At 48.8% G+C, this 15,737-nt stretch overlaps 1 protein-coding gene across 4 annotated transcripts in view; it reads left to right on the top strand.

The window, feature by feature from the left end:
* The window catches only part of BLACAT1 (BLACAT1 overlapping LEMD1 locus), a 58,514-nt gene that overhangs the window by 26,218 nt on the left and 16,559 nt on the right, over window positions 1-15,737 (top strand). Inside the window, exon 1 of one of the 4 annotated variants that reach the window (XM_075333678.1) lies at window positions 7,866-7,968. The exons of the other annotated variants lie outside the window; for them this stretch is intronic. The gene's annotated coding sequence lies outside the window, so the exon portion shown is untranslated. Of the gene's footprint in view, window positions 1-7,865; window positions 7,969-15,737 lie in introns of those variants that run through there. 4 annotated transcript variants of the gene reach the window in all.

Raw genomic sequence — 15,737 nt, 5'->3', positions numbered from 1 at the left:
CCAAAATGGCCATTGCAACATCATGGGGTGCGCTGTGGTAAGTTGCATGGACACAGCACTGTCCTCATTGCCGCTAGTCAATTTCACACCCATAGATAAGCAGATGGGGATTGGTTTTGACTTACCCTAGTGGTCCTCATGTCTCTATAGTGGACATTTTGGACATGAAGAGAATGGTACACTGACCTCAAATCCTGAAGGAGTGGCAGCAGAGCAGAAGTCATTGGGCATGCTGACATTAGAAATGTAGTTAACTTTACTATATGAATGTGGAGGGTTGCTTTAACGTTTTTTTTGTGTACAAATGTTTATAGATTTCTGTTGCAGGATATGTAGCGGCAGTATTACTTATATATACTGCCACTCCATTCGTCGTCTGTAGGAATAAGCGCTGTACTGATACATATAATAATAATTTAGTTATGTAGACCAGAAACCTAAAATGTGATGTGTTTTTAGAGATATGACATCCCTACGGCCGGGGCCACACGGGGATTACTGAGATCCCCTCGCTTGACACTCAGCTCACGCTGGCAGTACAGCAGAGCCGAGTATCATGCGACTGACCTCAGTCCCTGCGACTTTGGTCCGATCATGCGAGCGGACCTCAGCTGCGGGGGGCGGGCCGGCACTGAGAAGGGGCGGGTTGGTGCTGTGGAGAGCGGTGGCCGACGCTGAGGAGGGGAGGGAGGGATTTCTCTCCCTCTCTCCTCAGTAGCCGGCTATTGCCATTCTCGCCCTGCACTCACAGTACACCGGTGTACCGCGAATGCAGTGCGATTTTTCTCTCGCCCCATAGACTTGAAATGGTGCGAGAGAAACAAGGATCGCATTGCAATCGCAGCATGCTGTGATTGTTTTCTTGGTCCGATAAGGGCTGAGAAAATAATTGCTCATGGGTGCTGGCACATAAGCTAATATTGGTCCGAGGGGAATGCGATTTTTTTATTGCAATCCACTTGCACCGATTTTCATGCCGTGTGGCTTAGGCCGAACTGTAAAGCCCTCTTTAAGCCTGGTGTAGATGCCATGATAAGGAGCTTTCTGCTTCTAGCATGTAGACATACTGGGAGATACTTCTGCTAAATATGTCACATTACAGGACCTTTAGGAATGGGTATAAACTTTCTGCTATATGCAATAATCTAATCACAAAAAAACAATGTAAATAGCTCAACGCTACTAATAGAACAAGTGGTTTCTTCAAATTCAACAGAAAATGCCACTTTTAATGGCTAAAACAGTCTCAGAATTATTGACCCAATTCATGATAAGCTTCTATAGTACATTAAATGCCCCATTTGGCTGTTAGGATCTACTGAAAATGTGAATCATAGCCAGACACCACAATCATGAGGAATGAGCCAAGATGAATTTTAGACCATTCTTCATGTGCAGGGATGAGCGAACCTGAACTGTAAAGTTTGGGGTTCGGACCAGACACCTAGTGTCCAGTGCTCAAAACCGAACATTGACTTCACACGGGAGTCCATGGTCGAGTTCGGAGTTCGATGCTGAATAAAATTTGACCAAAGGTGGCAGCGCAACCAATCAACAAGATTGTTGGCATGGCTATGATTGGCATGGCTGAATTGGCGGATACAGACAGAAAAGAGCCCCTGTGCAAAAAGAATATATGGGCCACTCCAATAACTCATCAAAATGCACAATTCCACTTGCTTTAGATTTAGAAATGGGCCCTCTTACCTCTTGGGCCCCTGTGCTACTGCACAGGTTGCACTAATGATGTGTCCACCCCATGCATGGCTGTCATTGGCCACGCTTCGAGTGCTCCACGAAAATGGCCAGCACTGATGACTCTGTCTTCAGCATTATTATCTCACTTATGTAACCCCTTGAAAAAACGCTTCAGGCTATGATGAATGAGGTGGTTGCACAGGAGGAAAAGGAGGAGGAACAGGGACTGTCACAAGATTATCAGGCTAGTAATTGACACATAGCTTTGAGGGTATGTTCCTGTACCAACAGCTGCCAGATACACAACTGTCCAGCCAGTGGACAGTTCTGGAGGATGAGGAGAAGGAACAGTGTTCACAGCAGGGTGGTACCCAAAGCAGCTCACGGCATCACTGCATCACTTGAGCGTGGTTGGGGGTATACAGAGGGCACAGACGATACACCTCCCACCGAGGACAGCTCGTCATTGCCTCTGGGCAGCTTGGCACACATGAGTGAATACATGCTGCTGTGCCTGCCCAACGACTGCTGACTTGCCCAAATTATTACCAGTGCTGATTACTGGGTGTCCACCTTGCTGGATCCCCACTACAAGGACAACGTGCCATCCTTACTTCCATCACTATAGCATGATCAGAAAATGTGGGAATACAAGCTACAAGGACAACGTGCCATCTTTACTTTGATCACTATAGCATGAACAGAAAATGCGGGAATACAAGTGCATGCTGGTAGACGCATTACTGACGGCGTTCCCAGCTGACGCAGGAGCTCATTGGAAATGTGACGCCCTGGTCAAGCCAGGGGTCACAGGTCATCACACCACCACACCCTACATCCCAGTTAGGAACACCAAAGCTACTCAAATCCTTGTTGCCTTCCTCCAGGGGCTGATGTTCACACCAGGGGGTGGACCAGGCGGTTGGCTCCGCCCACCGAGGAGTACACAGCCCTGGAGGCGGGAATAACCAGGCAGTTAGAGTTTGGAGGGAGAAGTGGAAAGATCGGAGTCAGTTCAGGGAAGAGCTAGAGTGAGGAAGGAGTAAACAGCTAAGTGAAAGTGGTAGTGGAGCAAAGAAGAAAAGGAGTAAAAGTGAACGTAGAAAGACCTGAAGTTAGTCCAGCTAAGTGCAGGACAGGTCAGCAAGGTCAGCAACAGCGGTGATCGTCTGGAGGGGGACTGCTCGGAGGTTGCTGGAAGGACCGCGGATGGGTAGTGGCCCGGCGGTCTGGAGCAGTATACGAAGGACATTCAGCACAAGGGCAGGGGCCTCTCGGACCCCGGCAAGGCTAGGAGTCGCCATAATTTGCGAAATCCGTCAGTGAAGGGGACGTCGATCCCCCAACAACCAAGTCCCGACTGAAGGCAAAAGTCCAACCATTAAGGAGGAACACCGCCACCGCCAGGGCACCAGTTCCTCAGGGCCAGCGTCTGCGGGCAAAGAAGGGCTCCTCCGGCCCATATCCAAGCCAGGGAGCGGGTTACCGGTGGGAACCCATCGCTACCAACATAGAAACACTAGGTGCAGGTCAAAGGGACATCACCGTTACCTACTGGGAGAGCAAGTGCAGCCGTCCGTGGGAACCGTCTTTCCAGCCGTGTGGTTTACCGTAAAACTGTGTCAACATCTCAGGCTGAGTGAGTACCACAGTGCCGCAAGGCACAGCGCTGCTCCCGCGTCCCTGCGCCCACCAGGCCCTGCACCTTCCACTCCATCACTGGGCCCCGGGATCACCAACCCCTACCCACGGAGGGGCAACACAACACCTGGCTGCTCCGCATCACTACTCCCGGGATCCCCATAATGAGCAGCGGTGGTGCTACAAATCACCACAACCGTGGGTGGCGTCACGGACAATAAACCATCCCCACACCCAACAACCCCCTTTCACTCACGGGCGAGGAGCGCCGCTAGAGTCCCCGGGATCCGGCTCATCGCTCGAGCCACCGAGCAGCAGCAGGCCGCAGCAGCCGCGGCAGCCGGACCCGAGCAGCAGTGGGAGAGCGCGGCGTCCCCTCCTCCGCCCGCGACATAACCATGATTACTATGATGACAAAACCCCTTTAAAGTCATTTCACAAACCACCTCCAATTGTCCGGCTCTTACCCCCTTTTTGCTTCCTTTTGCAGTGACCTAGCCCTTTCTATGACCATTTTACAGCACCAAAGATCGGGTCCCCATTGACTTCTATGGGGTTCAGGGTCCAGGGTCAAGTTCAGGTACCGAACCAATCTTGTAACTACAGTTCGGACAAACTCGGTGAACCTGAACATTCCACGGGTCTGCTCATCCCTACTCTTGGGCAATAACCTCCAGTTCACTAACTTTCTTGGGATTGCTACAGCCACCTTCTTCAAATACCAAATACCATATAAAAAATATGTATGGCAACTATTTGGTAACTGGGACAATCACTCCAGAATCTGTCAGAACTTCTTCTGAAAACAATACTTGGTAGACTTTGAGATATGCTTGAGATTATAGTCATGTTGGGAGGTTTACTGATTCCCAAGTTTCAGCATCCTCAAAGAAGGCACGATGATAGTATTTTCTGGTTGAATCCATTTTGCTCAGCAAACACTGAAGGTTTCCAGTTCCTAAGGAAGCAACACTGTTAAACATCATCACCAAGCCACCACCATATTTCACTGTATGCAAGGTGATTTTTCTCAACCTATGCTTTTCTAATCCTTCTCCAAAGCTATTGCTGATCCATAGTCCTGAAAGATTCCAATTTGGCTTCATCGCCCTACAAACAGAATCCCAAAAGGAATCCCTATGAAAGTGTGTCGCCCTGGGCAAGCCAGGGGACACAGGTCACACACCACCACACCCTACATCCCAGTTAGGAACACCAAAGCTAACCAAAAATCCTTGTTGCCTTCCTCCAGAGGCTGATGATTCACACCAGGGGGTGGGCCAGGCGGTTGGCTCCGCCCACCGAGGAGTTCACAGCTCTGGAGGCGGAAGAAACCAGGCAGATAAGCTAGGGGAGTGAAGGAGTAAACAGCTAAGATGAGTTAAGGAAGTGAAAGTAGAAGGAAGTAAAGTGGTAAAGGAGGAAAGCAAGAGTGGTAACAGAGAGAAAGCCTGAAGTAGTCCAGCTGTGTGCAGGACAGGTCAGCAAGGTCAGCAACGGCGGTGACTGTCTGGAGGGGGACCGTTTGGAAGTTCCTGGAAGGACCGCGGACGGGTAGTGGCCCGGCGGTCTGGAGCAGTGTTCCGAAGGACAGTCAGTACCAGGGCAGGGGCCTCTCGGACCCTGGCAAGGCTAGGAGTCGCCAGAATTTGCCAAATCCGTCAGTGAAGGGGACGTAGATCTCCCAACAACCAAGTCCCGATTGAAGGCAACAGCCCAACCAGAGTAGGAGAGACACCGCCACCGCCAAAACACCAGTTTCTCAGGGCCAGCGCCTGCGGGCAAAGAGTAGAGCTCCCCCGGTCCAGCTTGAAGCCGGGGAGCGGGTTACCGGTAGGGATCCATCGCAACCAACAAGTAAACAAAGGTGCAAGGAAGAGGGGCATCACCGTCACCTAATGGGAGAGCAAGTGCAGCCGTCCGTGGGACCATCTTACCAGCCGTTTGGTTTACCGTAAAAACTGTGTCAACGTCTCAGGCTGAGTGAGTACCACAGTGCCGCAAGGCACAGCGCTGCCCCCGCGTCCCTGCGCCCACCAGGCCCTGCACCTCCCAAGCCATCACCGGGCCCCGGGATCACCAACCCCTACCCACGGAGGGGCAACACAACACCTGGCTGCTTCGCATCACCATCCCCGGGATCCCCATATAGAGCAGCGGTGGTGAAATCACCACAACCGTGGGTGGCGTCACGGACAATAAACTATACCCACACCCAACAAACCCCCTTTCACTCACGGGCGAGGAGTGCCGCTCGAGAAATCCCCGGGATCCGGCCCACGGCTCGAGCCACCACTGAGCAGCAACCACCGGACCCGAGCAGAAGGGGTGAGCGCGGTGCTGGCACCCTCCTCCCCGCCCGCGACAAAAGTGTATGGGGCTGTTCAATGCTTCTGATTTTTTGTGGACTACGCAAAATCACGGAGACATGTCTAATATTGATCTGTGTTTAACTTCAAACTGGGCAATGAAAGTCAAAGAGTCTGTGAAAAAAAAATCGGACAAGCTTGGATGTCATCCTTTTTATCCCTATCAGTGAAAAAAATGATGAAGCTGACCAAACTCTGATGACACTGATTAAAATCTGTTAAAACACTTATGAAAATCACTCATGAAACTCGGTTTGCTTTTTCTTTAAAAGAAAAAAAGACTTCTGAATGAGACTTGAAGCTGGGTTCAGACCAGCGTAGGAAGAATCATCCGATTTTTATCCATAGTCATTATGTATGTACGCTTTTGAGATTCATGTTTTAGCCGTGTGGAATCCGGTTTTATTCATCAGCAGTTGATAAAATTTACAGGACCAAGTACAGTTTCTTATGTTAATAATGGCAGTGAATGGGGAAAAAACAGATGCTATATAGTTAATGTGTACAGGATCCCTTTTTTTTTTGCTCATTTAGACTGTTCACACTGTCATGTGAACTGCTATATTGTATAAGATTGTTCCAAGTGCTATCTGATTTTAACATGGAAGGCACCCATACGTTGGTCTGAATGAGCCCTTAGGCTGTAGAACAACACTTTCAGACTGGGGATTCTGCATCAAGGCGCTGTTAAAGGGAACCTGTTAGCAGATTTGGGGCCTTTAAGCTGCGGCCACCACCAGTGCGCTCTTATATACAGCATTCTAACATGCTGTATATTAGAGCCCAGGCCGCTGTGTAGAACATAAAAATCACTTTATAATACCTAACGATCGCGCTGCGGTGGAGTTGGGTCATATGGGCGTCTCCATTCTCTGGTGCCAGCGTCTCCTCTTTCGGCCATCTTCATCCTCCTTCTGAAGCCAGTGTGCATGAGGCGTCCTACGTCATACACACTCACCGGTCCCGCGCAGACGCACTACAATACTTTGATCTGCCCTGCTTAGGGCAGATCAAAGGGCGCCTGTGCAGGACCTCAATGCCGGCGAGTGTGTATGACGTAGGATGCATCATGAACCCCGGCTTCAGAAGGAGGACGAAGATGGCCGAAAGAGGAAGCGCCGGCACCAGAGAACGGATACGCCCATATGACCCAACTCCACTACAGCGACCGTTTAGGTAAGTATTATAAAGTGATTTTTATGTTCTACACCATGGCTTGGGCTCTTATGTACAGCATGTTAGTGGAGGTGGCTGCAGCTTATAGGCCCCAAATCTGGTGACAGGTTCCCTTTAAGGCTTCATACTCTTCATAGGTTCCAGGGCTCGAAGATGACTCTTCCTCAACAGACCTGCATTTTCATTAATGTCAGAACAGAAAGTCTTTCTTTGAGCTGTAGGCAAAATGAGATTTTGGGGCAATTGTTCCTGTTCTGTCATAGTTGAGTACACCAATAAATTGGCCTTTTTTGTCCAGCATGGGTTTCCAGTTTAGTCTGTCTATGGAAAATGTTTCTTTACTGATTTAAAAGGATCTAACTTAATGGAAAGGACTATTTTCTTTGACCAATATGGATTTAATAAATTCATTATATTGTAGATCGAAGTGGTAAAAACACAAATTAGTAGGAAGCAGTGCTCACCCAATCTGAACTTGATGTTACTAATCAATCTGTTCCCTTCCTTATTCTATAAGTCTTTCTTTGTTATTACTCCCTTGTATAAGGCCACAGTAGGCACCTGCAAAGTGGAGAGTGAGTGTGAGTGGAGGATGGCAGCAGGTGAACAGATTAGGCGCTGCTCCGAGGCCTGTTTGGGAGGTGTAGAGATGGGGCTCACATAATAGCCTGTTGCATTTTCTGTTTCACAGACCAGAAACAGTGAATGGAGCCTTTGTTAACTGGCTCCTTCAGGAATAGAGAAGGCAAAATACCTGACCCCCCTTCCCTCTGGCTCTGCCTCCCAACCCTCTACTCCCCCTTTTCAATCTCACCCACTTCACCCCCCATATCCCCCTCCTTCATACATCTCAAGTGTTCACTGCAGGCCTGATGGGTCCCTTTCTGGGAGACTAGAGGAAGGGGAAAGAACACACATTTAGCAAAAGGAAAAACAGACCTGGAAAAAGGACCGAAGTGAGGGAAAAGGTGACCACCCTGGCAAAGACTGCAAGAGAAAGCAACATTTTACTATCAAAAACAGATGAGCGAGGGGAAGGCATGAGTTTTCACCATGCTGGACAACTATGGATGTGCTGAAGCAGGTAAAGCTATGGTGGGGGTGGGATTTCTTGGACAAAGGCATTGGGGTCTACTCTTCACTGATGTATGGGTTCTTCGAGAGGTGGGGAGGGCACTGGCACACAGCCAAGAGAGAGTTTTCAAGATTAGCAGATGTCCCTATTTATTATGTTCAGACCCTGAGAGGTACCATGCTTTATTATACTATGTGTGTGCCAGGCTGTATCATCATACTATGTGTGTGTCAGGATTTATTATCATATAATGCGTATGTGTCAGGCTGTATCATCATTCTGTGTATGATACAAAATGTAGCCTCACTCTGTGTGCATATGCCAGGCATCATACTATGTGTGTATGTTAGGCTGTATCATCATACTGTGTGTATGTGTGCTAGGCGGTATCATCACACAATGCAAATATGCTAGACTGTATCTTTACAGCCAGGCACATATGCATAGTATATAATATCATCATTCTGTGTATATGTGTCAAACTGTATCATCATACAGTGTGTACGTACCAGGCTGTATATTCATACTATGTGTGTGTGTGCCAAACTGTTTCATCATATTGTGTGTATGTGCTAGGATTTGTTATCATACTATGCATATGTGCCTGGCTGTATGGTCAAACTGTGTTTATATGCCAGGCTGTATCGTCATACTATATGTATGTGCCAGGCTGTATCATCATATTAAATGTGTATGTGCCGTTATGTATCCATTGCTGCATAACGGGGCCCGAGAGGTTAGGGGGTCCATTTCTACCTCCAAAGAGAAAATTTAAATTATGATGAGCTTTTGGGCCGCAGAGGGCCCATATATTGTTCTTATATAGTGGTCCTTTTCTGGCTCTGTCCGCCAGTGATGTATCATCATACTATGTGTATGTGTCAAACTATATCATCATACTATACGTACTTGCCAAGCTGTATCATCATACTATATTTATGTTCCAGTCTGTATCATGATATTATGTTTATGTGCCTGGCTGTATCATCATACTATGTGCATGTGCAAGGCTGTGTCATGATACTATATGTATGTGCCAGGCTGTATTATCATACTATGTACTGTATATGTACCAGGCTTTATCATCTTACCATGTGTAAGTGCCAGACTGTATCTTCATAACATGTGTATGTGCAAGGCTGTATCATGATACTATATGTATGTGCCGGGCTGTATCACCATGTGTATGTCCCAGTTTAATGCTAACAGGAGTGGAACCACTTCACCACAGAGGGGACCCGAGCTTACCCTTTAGTGGGAGGGGAGTAACTAAGTGCCTGTTGCAAGGGAGACGCCAGGTACCATTCCCAGGGTGGTGACCGGGACTGTGACAGCTGACTCATCAGCATAGGAGACAGACTCTGGAAAGCAGGAGCAGCCAGTTAAGGGCGGGATGGCTGAGGTAGACAGGAAAGTGAGTACGGACAGGTATGGTGGGCACGGCAGGGACAGATATGGGAATGTGGGCACAGGTAGAGGTGACAGACACAGGAATAACGGGACCTAACAACTAGCTAGCAGACTGGTAGACTAACTGTCTAAAGGCAGGCACCTCCCCTAATGGGAGGATGTCTTAAATGCCTAGTACCATAGCCTGAGAGGCATTTCAAGGAAATAGCGTGCTAGCCCTTTAAGAGAAGGGCAGGCGTGTGCGTGTACGCACCCTAATCGCATTCCCAGAGTGCATAGAAGGAAGCACATGTGGACTGACACAGGGCTAGGGGGAGAAAACACAACCCAGCCGTGGCGGTTAGTCAGTGTCCCTGTGGCCAGTGCAGCGCGCTGGTACTATAGTACCCCTCCCCTTCTTCCCCTATTCACCAGGCCAGAAGGAAGTCTTCTCCAGCAATTTGTCTTCAGAGATGGAGGGTAAATGCATGATCGGTGCAAGGGGTAGACTGGATGGCTGCTGCTTGAGGAGTTTCTTTCTGGACCCTGAAAGGAAGAAGGCATCGGCATCCAGAGTAATCATCACTGGGGCTTCAGGAACCAGACACCTTTTGCTGCAATTCTGCCCCCAATTAAGCACTTCTCCAGATTTCCAATCCATAGCAGGCTTGTGGATATGGAACCGAGGCAGACCCAGGACAAATGGAAAGGACAAGAACGGAAGTACTAGGAAAGATATCTTCTCCGTATACGAAGATCCCTCTCGAAGTTCCACCTACTTGGAAACAAAGCGTATTGGTTCCATCCAGAGTGTTCCATCCACCAAAGACACTGTCAAAACTCCAGAGGCATCGGACAGGGATCTGGTACTGATCCACCCCGCCTGTTGAATATAGTTGCGATCGCACGATAGATCGTCCCGTGTGACGCGGCCTTAGGCTATGTTCACATTTCCGTTGTTTTGCATCAGTCACCTGCGTTGCTTGACGCTTGTGACTGATGCGTTGTACAACTGGTGGCAAGAAATGGAATTTATTATCAAGAGAAACCGGATTCCGTAAAATGATTTCAGTATAAAAACGAGAGAGAGAACCATCAGCTGATCGTTCACAAAAGCCGGCCGCCGGGCGATCAGCTGATTGCTCAGAACAGCTCGGCTTTTCTGAGCAATCAGCTGATCGCCTGGCAGCCGTCTTTTCTGAGCAATCAGCTGATCGCCCGGCAGCCGGCATTTCTGAGCAATCAGCTGATCGCCCGGCCGTCGGCTTTTCTGAGCAATCAGCTGATCACCCGGCAACCGGCTTTTCTGAGCAATCAGCTGATCACCCGGCAGCCGGCTTTTCTGAGCAATCAGCTGATCGCTCAGAAAAGCTGGCCGCCAGGTGAACAGCTGATCGTTCCGGCCTCTGGAACTGCATTTACAGTGGATCATGTTTTTTTAATGTGTGCATGCTCACAGTAAAAAAATCGATCTGTTGCACAAAAAAAACATTACATTCAGAGTTGCTCCCGCCTGACGGTCAGTCAGTAAACGACTTATCATCAGGCAGCGGATGCAACCCAGGGCCATCAGTCACAATCCGTCGCTAATAGAAGTCTATGGGGAAAAAACGGATTCCTGCAAAATATTTTGCAGGATACTGTAATTCCTCAAGGTGACGGATTGTGACTGAGGCAAAACAATGGAAATGTGAACATAGCCTTAAGGCCCCGTCACACACAGAGATAAATCTTTGGCAGATCTGTGATTGCAGTGAAATCATGGACATATTGTTCCATTTGTACACAGCCACAAACCTGGCACTGATTGTCCACAATTTCACTTCAACCACAGATCTGCCACAGATTTATCTCTGTGTGTGACAGGGCCTTTACTCTTTTTCCCATTATCCAGATGCAATTTTACCAACTGCTGTATGGAGGCCCACCATCAGGGCATTACAGCCTTTACGCCTGGTAACTTAGCAACAGCTAGTCGTCGTCAGCCAGCCCAGTGCACTTTAAATCATTGCGGCGGCGGTTGGGCAGCCAATCAGCATCCTGAGCTGAGATTGTGGCATGTATTGCTGACGCCTCAGTGAGCGCTTTTTGGCACATGACTACGCCCACCATCAGACTCCAACCGCGTGGAGATAGGCGGGCGCCATAAGAGAAGGAGACAGCGAGTGGGTGACCATCCTCTGTGGCGCATATACTGACTCACTGACTGTTTTTGATCCATAGCAAGCCTAAAATGTTGCTACAGCAGTTAGTTATAGAGTACTGCGCGCTTTTATGGTTCTGCAGCAGCAGTGCTCTGGATCCTGGAGGAACCTGTTACAAAGTACTGTGTACCCCCCCGTGCTGTGTGACCAAACCCAGTACTGTGTGCTGCCCCTCCCAGTACTGTGTGCCCCCACCCCAGTTATGTGTGTGCCCACACCCAGTGGTGTGCTGTCCACCCACCAATATTGTGTGCTGCCTGTATGCTGCCCCCTCCAGTGTTGCATGCGGCCCCCCCAGTACTGTGTGCTGTCCACCCCATTGCTGCCCACCCAGTACTGTGTGCCCCCACACCCAGTTCTGTGTTCTCCCACACCCAGTACTGTGTGTCCCCACACCCTGTACTGTGTGCTCCCACCTTCAGTACTATGTACCCAGACCCAGTGCTGTGTACTCCCACAAAACTGTATGCTGCCCCCTCCAGTACTGTATGCTGCCCCCTCCAGTACTGTATGCTGCCCCCTCCAGTACTGTATGCTGCCCCCTCCAGTACTGTGTGCTGACCCCTCCAGTACTGTGTGCTGACCCCTCCAGTACTGTGTGCTGACCCCTCCAGTACTGTGTGCTGCCCCCTCCAGGACTGTTTGCTGCCCCCTCCAGGACTGTTTGCTGCCCCCTCCAGGACTGTGTGCTGCCCCCTCCAGGACTGTGTGCTGCCCCCTCCAGGACTGTGTGCTGCCCCCTCCAGGACTGTGTGCTGCCTTGGTACTTGGCTTGTACTTGCTGCCTCATTGTCTTGGGTATCAGGATACTGTTCAAAGGCCATGAATCATCTCCATCTTGCGTTTTCCTCAAATATCTCCAATTTCTCCTTAGGCTTCTTCCATCTTCTGTTACAATTTCGTAGGACCGAGGTCCTAGTTTCTGGACCACCTTTGCCTTTTGCCAGTGTTTGTCATATTTGTTGCTTGGCTGCAGCCGTATGTTGTCATTCCTCTGGAAATAGAAAGCTTGTGTCACGCTGTACAAAGGCTGATAAGACATAGTACAGTGTAATCCCCAATAGGTGGAAGCAGAGTAGTGAAGGAGAGACAAAGAACTGGAACGAAAAGGCAGCTGAAGTACAACAGACTAACTTCAGCAGGCAGTAAACAGGCAAGCCACCAGGGGGCAATAGAGTAGTCAAACAGTCAGGGTCTAGCCAGGAAAGTTGAGTCACAGCAAAGGGAGGATCAATAAAGTCAGAAAACAGAACCGAGACGGAAGCCGGGAGATCAGGTATGCAGATGGAAACACAAACAACCGACAGGAGAGGGAAGTCAGGGCCCGGGACAGGCAGATAAATGGGGGAGGGTCAAAGTCAGGACACAGTAGCAGGGCGGCAGAAGAGATCAGGAAAACTCACCAGAGCCAGTATACAAGTTTAAAGCAGAAATATCACTGGCACTGAGCCATAGGTAGAGAGTCAATATATAGCGTCCTGGGATCCAGAACGAAGCAAGGGAAGTTAACCCCTGACATGACTAGGCCAGAGATCGGTGTAACCAGGAGCAGGCAAAAGCCAGCCTGGATCATGGCAGCTTGCTTATCTTAATTCTTCTTTAGTTTACCTTTGATGTTTCCGACCAACTTTGGCTTTAACAGACGACTAGCGGTTGGAGTGTCTTTGTACGCCTACTCATGAGCCTCCTTGCTGGACTGCTGTCTTTGTCTTGGGTGTTTGTGTTTCTATTATCCAGTATAGACAGATATACATCAGTAGCTGCCTGTTTTTGCTTTTTTTTTTATATAAGTATTTTGGCTGTTTTTACTGCTGACTCTCTTTTCCATTACTCTGAGGATATATTGGAGAAGACGTCTTGTGTTCAAATTCCCATCTTTTGCTAAAGGTTTTGAACTCTTCCAAAGTAAACTGAGCCGCATTGTCAGAGAACACAATATCTGGAATGCCATACCAGGCGAAATGGACCTTGAGTTTTTTCATCACTGTTCTTGCCATTATGTCCTGTAACAAATCAACCTCCCAGATCTATTCCAATTTTTGGCCAAGGACTCTGTGGAATTTCATGAGGTTGTTATGTCTTTTTATGTTGCTTATCACTGCAGGATGCACATATTTCTCCTCCAAAGACATACAGATAGGGACTTTAGATTGTGAGCCCCAATGGGGACAGTGTTGCCAATGTATGTAAAGCGCTGTGGAATTAATAGCGCTATATAAATGAATAAAATTATTATTATTATTATTATTATTATTATTATTAATTGTGCTACATAGTTAATGTGGTCATTCATTCCTGGCCAATAAATAGATTTTCTTGCTCGCCGGAGACATACTTCCCTGCCTAAGTGACAAGAGTGCAGTGTTTCCAGTATGTCTCTTTTGAGTGAGAGCTTCTGGTATAACAGCCTTGTCTCCTTTTAAAGATAATTCTTTGCTGCGCTGTACTGACAGTTCATCTCTTATGTGGAAGAATGGAGAAACTTCCCTTGGAGCATGTTAATTGTACTTTGGCCAGCCCTGCAAGATGTCAGTCTTAGTGCACACATACAAATAGTGAGACCCCTAGAGGCCATACAGCATATAACATATTGCTACACTGCCGCCTCACAAATACTGTGTGCTGCCCCCTTCCAGAACTGTGTGCTGCCCCCAGTACTGTGTCTCCACGCCCTGTACTGTTTGTAACCTCCCAGTGCTGTGTTCCCCCCAGTACTGTGTGCTGCCCCCAACTAGTACTGTGTGCTGCCCCCAACTAGTACTGTGTGCTGCCCCCAACTAGTACTGTGTGCTGCCCCCAACTAGTACTGTGTGTTGCCCCCAACTAGTACTGTGTGCTGCCCCCAACTAGTACTGTGTGCTGCCCCCAACTAGTACTGTGTGCTGCCCCCAACTAGTACTGTGTGCTGCCCCCAACTAGTACTGTATGCTGCCCCCAACTAGTACCGTGTGCTGCCCCTCCAGTACCGTGTGCTGCCCCTCCAGTGCCGTGTGCTGCCCCTCCAGTGCCGTGTGCTGCCCGTCCAGTGCCATGTGCTGCCCCTCCAGTGCCGTGTGCTGCCCCTCCAGTGCCGTGTGCTGCCCCTCCAGTGCCGTGTGCTGCCCCTCCAGTGCCGTGTGCTGACCCTCCAGTGCCGTGTGCTTCCCCCCAGTGCTGTGTGCTCATCCCCCAGTACTGTGTGCCCACCCCAGTGCTCAGTATGAATAAATGGCAACAGATAAATGAGGGCATGCTGAAGACTATCTGATGCTGGTGTGGTAAGATGAGATACCTCGGTCTATGAGAAGACACAGCAGAATGTATTATGTTTGAACCAAGATGTTGTTCTTATTACTAGCTCTGTGGTTAACTGTATTTCAATGAGTGGCCTGTAGGCGATTGCACTGTATTAGTAGATAAAATCCATACAATACAGACTATATGCTGACTCCGCTCTCTAACATCCCCCTACTGTGGTATATGGCTTTTTATTCCTATGTGATTGTATTTCTACCTCACGTAGGGTTCAAAGCCATGAACTGCAAAGGGGACATTCACCACTATGTTTATATGTGTGCTCACTGCATAATATGTCTATACACATTAAAGCACCACTGCAGCGTATTGTTATTGCACCACTGGAGTGGCACTTTAAATGCAAACCCCCCCTGCCTGATGCTCACCCTCCGGCGACTTCACCAGCTATCACCTGCGCTCCATTGGGCTCTGTCAATTTGTGACCTGCTGGCAGCTCCAGTGTTTCATGGAATTCACAGCTCAATACAATTCTATGGGAGCCTCGTTCTGGGAGCTTATGACGTAACTTCTGTCTGCCGGTCAGTCAGAGATTAGTGATGGGTGATCCCCCCCGATGGTCGGGATCGGGGACACTCGCCCCATCATTTTGTAAAGATCGAGATCAGGATCGAGATAACACGATCTTACGTCCGATCACCGATCTTGGACTTTTCAGTTATGGGATGGGACGGGGGGGCTGTAAAATAAAGAATACCGTTAATAAACATTGTCATTATACTTACAGGTTCAGCGACGCGTCCTGCAGACTGTCTCCCGGCGCTTCTGCTTCTGAGTATGATCATCGGTGTGCCCTCCTGGTAGCCAAAGGACCTTCCGTGACGTCATAGCATGTGACCAGTCACGTGTAAATGTTGTATTATCTCATTGCCTACAGACTGGTCACATGAC

This window comes from Anomaloglossus baeobatrachus, chromosome 2, assembly GCF_048569485.1.
Source record: "Anomaloglossus baeobatrachus isolate aAnoBae1 chromosome 2, aAnoBae1.hap1, whole genome shotgun sequence".
NCBI lineage: Eukaryota > Metazoa > Chordata > Amphibia > Anura > Aromobatidae > Anomaloglossus > Anomaloglossus baeobatrachus.
Note: the sequence above shows the minus strand (reverse complement) of the source record. Positions and strands in the feature narration are given on the sequence as shown.